Source organism: Pezoporus wallicus, unplaced genomic scaffold (genome assembly GCF_028554395.1).
Source record: "Pezoporus wallicus isolate ANWC-B61680 ecotype Strahan unplaced genomic scaffold, APGP_CSIRO_Pwel_v1 contig_5552, whole genome shotgun sequence".
Lineage (NCBI taxonomy): Eukaryota > Metazoa > Chordata > Aves > Psittaciformes > Psittacidae > Pezoporus > Pezoporus wallicus.
The window spans coordinates 1,053,265-1,061,659 of record NW_026640754.1 but is presented as its reverse complement, the minus strand read 5'-3'; positions in this window follow the sequence as shown (position 1 = coordinate 1,061,659).

Here is an 8,395-nt window from a genome sequence, read left to right as displayed (position 1 = left end):
AGTGAGCAGTCCCCTGTGCTGTTCCAGAGGTAAAAGCTGTTCAAGTTTTAGGCTTGAATGCGTTGGGAATGTGACTAATTCATCTTGTAATATATTTCTGTTACAAGCTAAGAAGTGCGTATTTTCTACTAGCTACCAAAGCAATTTCTACTTGTGATCTATTTTTATATATTAAAGAAAAAAAGGTTACCCTAAAAGTTTTTACAACTCTGCTCTTAACAGCTTTTACTTTTTTTTTTCAGACTGTAAATTTAAAAAGTGTTTAAAAAAAAGTTTCAATAATGTTCACCTCACATTTCATAGTTTAAATGAAACAAAAAACTTGTTTTAGACTACAGACTCTGTACTTTGAGTTTAGATCGCAATATTGGGAACATCAGCAAGTTACAAAAAACCTCCAAGTTAAGGGCATTTTCTCTGAATTCAGTCTGAATTCTACAGGAGCTAGAAGCAGTGTAATAATTTTCTTTTAAGAAAATAAATGCTTGGAAGTATAATAGGATTTTGTTAGCAATTTGTTTAAAATTGCTCTGCTCAAACTGAATTTCCCTCAGGGTCATTTAGTTGGTTTACACCATAGAGCAAGAAAACTGGTATCAGGGATAGGAGTGTGGTGTCTTTTGTATTTGGATCAACTATGTCTTTTGATTCAGGCTATGATCAGAATAATAGCAATATATTCTTGTCTGAGTTTTGTTTCTAAAAGACTTTTCACAAGGTAATGTCCTTGAAGAAAGTTTTCTGATAAACTGTCTTAAGATAAATGAGGTGAATGACTGCTGCAATGTTAGGGGAAAAGACTTTATTTTTTCAGTGACATATTGTGATAAGTTACTTGCTCCTTACATCAGGTCCTGTCATACAAGGACCAAGTCCAGGACTCTGCACAAATTCTTAGAGCTCTGCTTTGAAAGAACCACTTCAGAGGAAGCACAGAAGAAATCCTGTGTGCTTTTGTCCAGAACAATGTATTTGAGCCCATAATAAAGAAGATCCTGAAGTATGTTAGTCCTAGTCATCATGACAATTCCTCTATTTGGTCTGGGTAAAGAACCTGATAGTTTTGCTCTTTTGAACAGGGAAGCATAATAGGTGCCTAAATGTCTATTAAATACCTATTATGTACCCATTAGGTACAATAATCGCCTATCTGAATATGGCCTTAATTGCTTCTATGTAAGTGCTCCAGAAAATTGTGTGTTAACAACAATAAAGACTTCCACTGCTGGAAGAAAACCTATGAACAAAGTCACAGCTTCTTGATAATGGGCCATTATCCATTAGCTGTATGCACATAAAAAGACATAACTTTTGTAAAATGTAAAATGGGGCTACAGCTGGGACATGATATTTTCTATAACAAGTGTTGTCTAATCAAACAGAGGTGGTGATTTGCAAAGCCAGAAGGGTAGCACAGAAAGTATTTTGAAGAGTCAAAAGCTGAGTTGGGTGCTGGGGAGATGCCTGTAAAATAAAGTAGGAAGATCTGAGGGTTTCTCTGGGTAGGAAAACCTGCGGAAGTTGTCCAGCGCAAGCAAAGGACTCATACAAAAGTACAGTTAAAAGCTTGAAGAAGAGATTCAGAAAAGAGTAATGGTAACATAGGGGAGTGTCCATCTTCAGGCCTTTGCCTGCAGTAATAACTGCAAATTGTCATCCCTCTGCGTTGTCACAATTTTGCTGCTGAAGAAAAAGGCAAAGCAAAGGAAAGCCTTATCACTGGATATGAAGCAAATCTGTTTTCTTTTTGTGATCAACAATCTTCATGTCTATGTCCATCAAACTCTATTTTTTACAGTACCCAAAGTCACTTAATAAAAGTTAAAGCCTTTTTCTTGCAGAAGTTGAACTCTCCTTTCATTTCTCTAACAATAGAGGAATGAGCAGCTAGAAGATTCCAAGCAGGAGACCGAAGGTAAAGGCTATGGAAGCAGAGCCCAAGTTTTTTGAGCACTTTCCTATGCAAAGATGCTGTGGCATTTCTGTATGAGTTTCACATGTACTTGAAGTAAAAGAAGTCCAGAGAGGTTTCCCTCCTCCTCATTTTTCTGCTCTCACTGATATGGGGAACCAATGAAAAAGTGCTGTTATACATGAGAAATGCAGGAGTTATCACAAGCCCTGTGATACAGTATTCCAGTGAGTCTTAAGGCATTTCTATTGTTTGGAGTGAATATAAAGCTGTAAGGACATTTGAATGAGATAAAGAGTGTTCTGAAACTTCCTGCATTCAGGTGATAACCAGCTCTCTGTATCATCATACATGTATTCTGGAGCAGTTTACTTACCCTGGCAAATCCCAGTGCTGTATCTTGGCTTTAAACTATGAAATTGATTGTTTTGATCTTTCATCTAGGGACTCCAAAGGACAAGAATTAATTAAACATACCTGTGATGTGGGATTGATAAGCATAGCAATTTCTTTTTTGCTTTTGACCATTTTTTCCTTTATGGAAAAATCAAAAAAAAATCTTTAATTAAAAATGACACAATTTGAGTGAATTTTGATGACAGTGAGGTTAAAGAACATTATTTCTGGCAGCTTTAATCACAAAGTCATTAGATAAGTATGCACGAATAATACAGTCAAAATAACAGACTATGTGCTAATAATAATGATTTAATGTTTGCCATTTGTTTCCTTAATTTTGTTTGTGTTTATGCAGAAAGAACTACTACATATTTCACTAAGTGCATAAATGAATACTCCAACTTCCAGCTATTGTTCACATGGTATCTATACAGTGTAATGGAGCCCTTAATGTATTATGATGTTGCTGTCCAACTCCTGGCACAAAGGTTGAATCTATCCCCCAAATGACTCATCACATCATAAAGTTTGTTTGTTCTGTGGTCCATGAGCAACTTACTATAATAAAATCTGGCTATAGTTGTCACAAAAGTTGAACAGTCTTGTTTTATATCATCCTTGTGCTAGCTACCTTATAGTGAGCTTCAGAACAAATGCAGAGTTCATCAGGGGGATTAAGAAAAGATCCCTGTGGTTTTCTGAGATTTTTTATTCAAGAATCATTACATAAAATCTAAAACTGAAATAATAATAAAAAAATCCTTTCCTTGTGTAAATAAATACTTCCTTTTTGTTAATTTATGGCAGTTGACTTGCACAGAAATGGATAAAGGTTGTGCACAGGAACTTTTCTCTTGGCAATATTCACCTAAGAGGGATGATCATTCGGGGCAAGTCAAGGATGTATATATTGAGCCACCACCTCTGTTTTTCCTAGGGAGATAAAGTTTAGAAAAATACTTATATTTTAATACATATCTTTTCATCATATTTTATTGTATGTATTCTATGTATCATATACATGCTTCTAATCTAACATGCTTTACTCCTGACTTTAAAAATAAAAGGGTGCAAAACTGAATTATTTTCTTTATTCAATAGTTCATGTAATGATGCACTGTGCTGAAAATAAATTACATGAAATTGAATGCAGCACAATTCTAAAATATTGTGCATAGTTATACAGCTCGTTACCTTTGACAAATTTTATCAAAGTTATGAGAAGCCATGGTTTATCTTTTTGTCTTTCTATAAATATTCTACTATAGTTTTAAGGTAACAACTGGTATAGATTCTTTCAGAACAGATTTTTGTAGTTTTTTTTTTTCCCATATATAATTGTTATGGCTCAGACTGAACGAACAGTGGATGAAGCTGATGACTACACAGTCACAGTAAGTTCAAGATGGGTTTAAAAAACTCTTAAAAGGTAATTTCTGTCAGGTAGTTCAAACCAGTTCCTGGGCTGGATAGCAATGTGAAATGCTGGCCAGAGGCAGGGTCATAGGAGTGCAGGCTGAAGAAAGATCGTGAGCACAGCAGCAATGCATACAGTTTGCATCAATAGGCATAAAACCCCAAACCTCAGAATATCACAAACTGAGAGGGGAGATAAGCTTAGGAAGAGAGAGCTTTTCAGACCTCCAAGCAAGCAAACTGCCCTAAATTCTCTGAGTTCAGGGAAAAGAAGAAATCCTCCCTACCAGTGGATGCTAATGACAATAATGACTAACAATATTTTAAAAACAAAGTAATTAATTGAGGTTTTATTTTATCTTTGATCTCAACAGATATTTTTTCATTACTTGGGAAAAAGACCCTAAGACTTCTTAATTTAGAAACGGAGGTTATCTCAGGAAAGCTGTTTGGGTTTTGGTTTTTGGTGTTTCCCCCATCTAAATAATTATCTGAACAAACAATTTCAAGTCCTGGAAGCCTGTAGGACACCTGCTCTCCTAGCAAGATTGAAGTGGCCAGCATCTCCCACTACCTAGAACCACACTCTCTCTCAGCCTGGGCACTTGTCTTCCAGGAAGTGCTGCATGGCAGCAAGGATACATCCAGCTCACTGCTGGTGCTTCCCAGGCCAGCAAGGAACTCCCTTTGTTGCCAACTGTTTTGGGACCTGTAAGAGTATGAATAGAGGGCACCACCTCCCTGGTCTACTGTTGGTGATGGGAGGGGCTACATTACTTGCATCACAAGGCAGCAGCAGGTGCTTGCCATGCTGCCCGGTGCTGTGCCGGTGCTGCAGGTTTGGAAGAGCATGGTGGCTCTTGGCATGGATCCAGCCAGCTCTGGTTGTGTGAGGCAGACAGTGCCTGGGAGACTTGGAGATATTTTCTTTGAATAAAAGGGAAGGTTTCCATAGAAACTTCTTTTTTATTTTAAACAGATTTAAAACAGAAATTTAGCAAACTATAAAATCAAGCTTCCAGAGCCCAATTTAAGCTATTCCTTATTGATTGCATTACAAATGAACATAAAAGCCTGCAGCCTGGAACTGACAGCAAGAGACAGGCTTCTGCCAGCTCCCTTGTTCCTTCTATCAGTGCATAACCTCTATTAGGTGACAGTGGCAGCGACACATACTTTCTAGCACCCGCCATTTTACAAAAGGAGCTTTTTTGGAGCATCTCATCTAAAGGCTCTTTGTTTGTTAATGAAAACACATCTCTTGGACTCAACATGCAATGCAGACATCACCTTTATCCTGAACACCCCTCACTTTAAATTCTGTTATTTACAAACAAGGAGAGCAGATGCAAAATGGCCACTTTACACCACATTTCCTGGGATATCAAAATGCAAGAACCACACTCCCCTACCAGCTGGAGGTGGGGGAAATGGTATCCCTCCCTTGCAAAGGTGAAAGGGCATCAGAGAAGGCAATGAAATCAACATCTTGGACACAGGCAAACACACATTTTACTTCAACAAAAGAATACTAAGGTATCTCTTTGACAACAATTTCATTTTGCACATATGCATTTTAAAGCCACATCCAACTGCCATCCCCATCGGTTCCTTAAGAAACTTCTTCAGTATTGAACATACAGTAAAAGTGGAGGTTTTAAAAATCTCCTTATTTTCTTAATACATTGTCAGGCTTTTAATCGTTTGCTCCAATCAAAACAAAACAAGTTCCTTGGCAAGGAGAGTGTATAAAGTTGTTGTGGTTTAAGCCCAGCTGCCACGCAGCCCGCTTGTTCACTCTCCCCACTTCCTCCCCCTCCCTCTCCCCCTGCTCCTGGAGGGATGGAGAGGAAAATCAAAGGAATGTAACTCCCACGGGTTGAGATAAGAACAGTCCAGTAACTAAGGTATAACACAAATCACTGCTGCTACCACCAATGATAATAATGATAAGGGAAATAACAAGGGAAGAGAATACAACCGCTCACCACCCGCTGACCGATACCCAGCCCAACTGAGAAGTGGTCTAACCCTTCTGTGTCATTGCCCCCAGTTTTACATCCTGTGCATGATGTGCTGTGGTATGGAATACCTCTTTGGCTAGTTTGGGTCAGGTGTCCTGTCTCTGCTTCCTCCCGACTTCCCCTCCTCCCTGGCAGAGCATGAGACTCAGAAAGTCCTTGGTCAGACTAAACATGACTTAGCATCAGCTAAAAACATTGGTGTTCTCAGCACTGTCCCCAAGCCAAAAGCCAAAACACAGCAGTGCACTAGCTACTAAGAAGGTGAAAACCGACTGCTACGGCTGAACCCAAGACAAAAGTCTTCCACTTTGTTTTAGAGAGGTATGACGCACCAGCAGCTACCTGCACGTTCCCATAAATGTGTTGCTGCCATTTCACTTTATCCAATTCAAGGCATGGCTCTCTTCACCCATGTCATATAAAAATGCTTATATTTTCATTATAGAACAAGTATCTATGATCTAGGATGATGAACCAATCTATTAGGCTTGACAGCCGCAGTCACCTAATCCTTCAATGACCCAGTAGAAAAGTGGTTTTGCATTTCTTTTTTTTCCAGTAAAAAAAACTCACCTGCCCCATAAGAGAGGGGCAGTTTTTGATCCTGGAATGCCCCAAATATTAGATGCTAGCAAATACCAGCATATAGTGCTGGTTTACGTCTGCTCTGACGAAAAAGGACTCCAAATTTGAGTCTTTTGAACAGCACAGTGCTCAATAGGCTGAAAGGGCAAATGGCATAACCTCTCAGCTGCAGAGGGAGTGAAGAATGGGATTGCCTGTACAGCCAGTTCTTTGTAATTTGGCATCGCTATGCTTCTGCTGCTTTCTTTCCTTCATCTTCTGAAAGGACCCTGAAAATTGGAAATACTCCCGTTTTTAGCAAGAAAAAAACAAGACACTGTCTGAATTCTTCTTTTTCTTCCTCTTTATTTTAAAGCTGGACTTCTACCCTGAACATCTGCTGCCAGGTTTCTGATGTGAGAATAGCTAGAAATAACTGAAAGATGGGATAGAAGCAGTGTAAAGGAGGTTTTGGTGGCACATGATAACTGTGGCTCCTTTCAGTGGGAATTATCTTACCTGTCTATCTAAAAACTGGCCGAAAGGTTTTAACATCTTGGAAAAAAACTGTGCAGTTCAAACTGCTGTTGTTTTACCTTTTGTCCTGTGTGATCTTAAATCTAGAGTCCAAGTTATAAAATACAGAACAAGTTGGAAATCACATATGCTGACTCACCATGAATTGTTATGAGTAACTTAGTAGCTTAGTCATCTAACATAGAGATATATTACCAAAAATATTGAAATCTGGGAAGAGGAATGAAGTGTAACAGAACATAAATAAAATGCTTTTATGTTTCTCTGAGATGAGTGTTTTGATTTTCCTCTGATATCTGACAATTGTTAGAAAAGTACTGCCTCAAATATTGAAAAATAGTAATGACACAAAATAACTTTTTTTATGTTTCCACCTCAAAATGGAAAAAGACACCCTGAAAAAGAATTATTTTCTCACATTTCAGTTATGTAACACATAATTACAATCTAAACTTATTGACAGTGATTATTATCATTTTCAATAAGTAAAAATGAATTTTTATAATAATCAGAATCTTAATATTTTTAGCCATTTTTTTAAAGTCAGTAGAAAGTGGACATGGAGTTATGATCAAAAGTCTCTTCATGTTCTTAGAGCCAATCAACATAAATCTAAAGAAGTTGTTGGCTTCTGGCTTTGTTTAACATAAACTGCAACAATTAGAACGTATTTTTTTTTCTATTCCTAGTGAGCATCTCTGTACTTTACTCATTCCTCACTAGCTTAAGTACAAGCATGTTTTTATCATCAGTTTGTGCATAGGAGCCCTATCTATGTGTGAGATCGCATGTTCGCAGGCATAGCTCCAGAAGACATATGTGTATTATACATAAAAATAACTTCCTTCTACATTTTTGCTCCATCTGTAGTTGCATGAAAAAAAAGATAAGCAAATTATCTTCATATGAGTTATCTTTAGATGATTAACATTTATCTTCAACTGGACTTATTGAACAGTGCATTTTACTAGTGCAAACAGGAAAAATAAGGTGTTAGGCCACTCAGGCACTGGTGGCAGGTCATCTAGTGGGATGCTGATAAAATACAGGCTGGATACTGCTCTTACAGCTGTCAAGAAGGTCAATGCTTCAGAACAAAATAGCTGGAACTGTCGACATCATTAGAAATATTTAAAAAGTTGTTCCAGTGAGCACCTTTAGTGTTTCAGATGGAGGAACTCATGAAGGTGCCATGTATTTGTGTTGTGTGATTATCAAAGAAGAGGACCAATTCACATTTGCTTGTAACACATTTTAGTACTAGTACAAATTCAGAGCGCTGATGTATTATTAGTACTATTATTATCAGTTTGTTTAGTTATTCTAAAAAATTAAAAAAAATATATTCCTTGGATTTAGAGCACTGAATTTAAATATGATGCAATGAAAAAGAGCAGCAAAAACTGAGAGTGCAGTAGAAGGATTTAAAAAAAATCTGTAAACAGATCATTTGGATACATAGTTTAGACAAGGTGCATCTTGAATTGCAAAAGGGTTTTGTTTGGTGGTTGTGTTTTTTTTAAGTTCTGTTCCTTAGCATAAA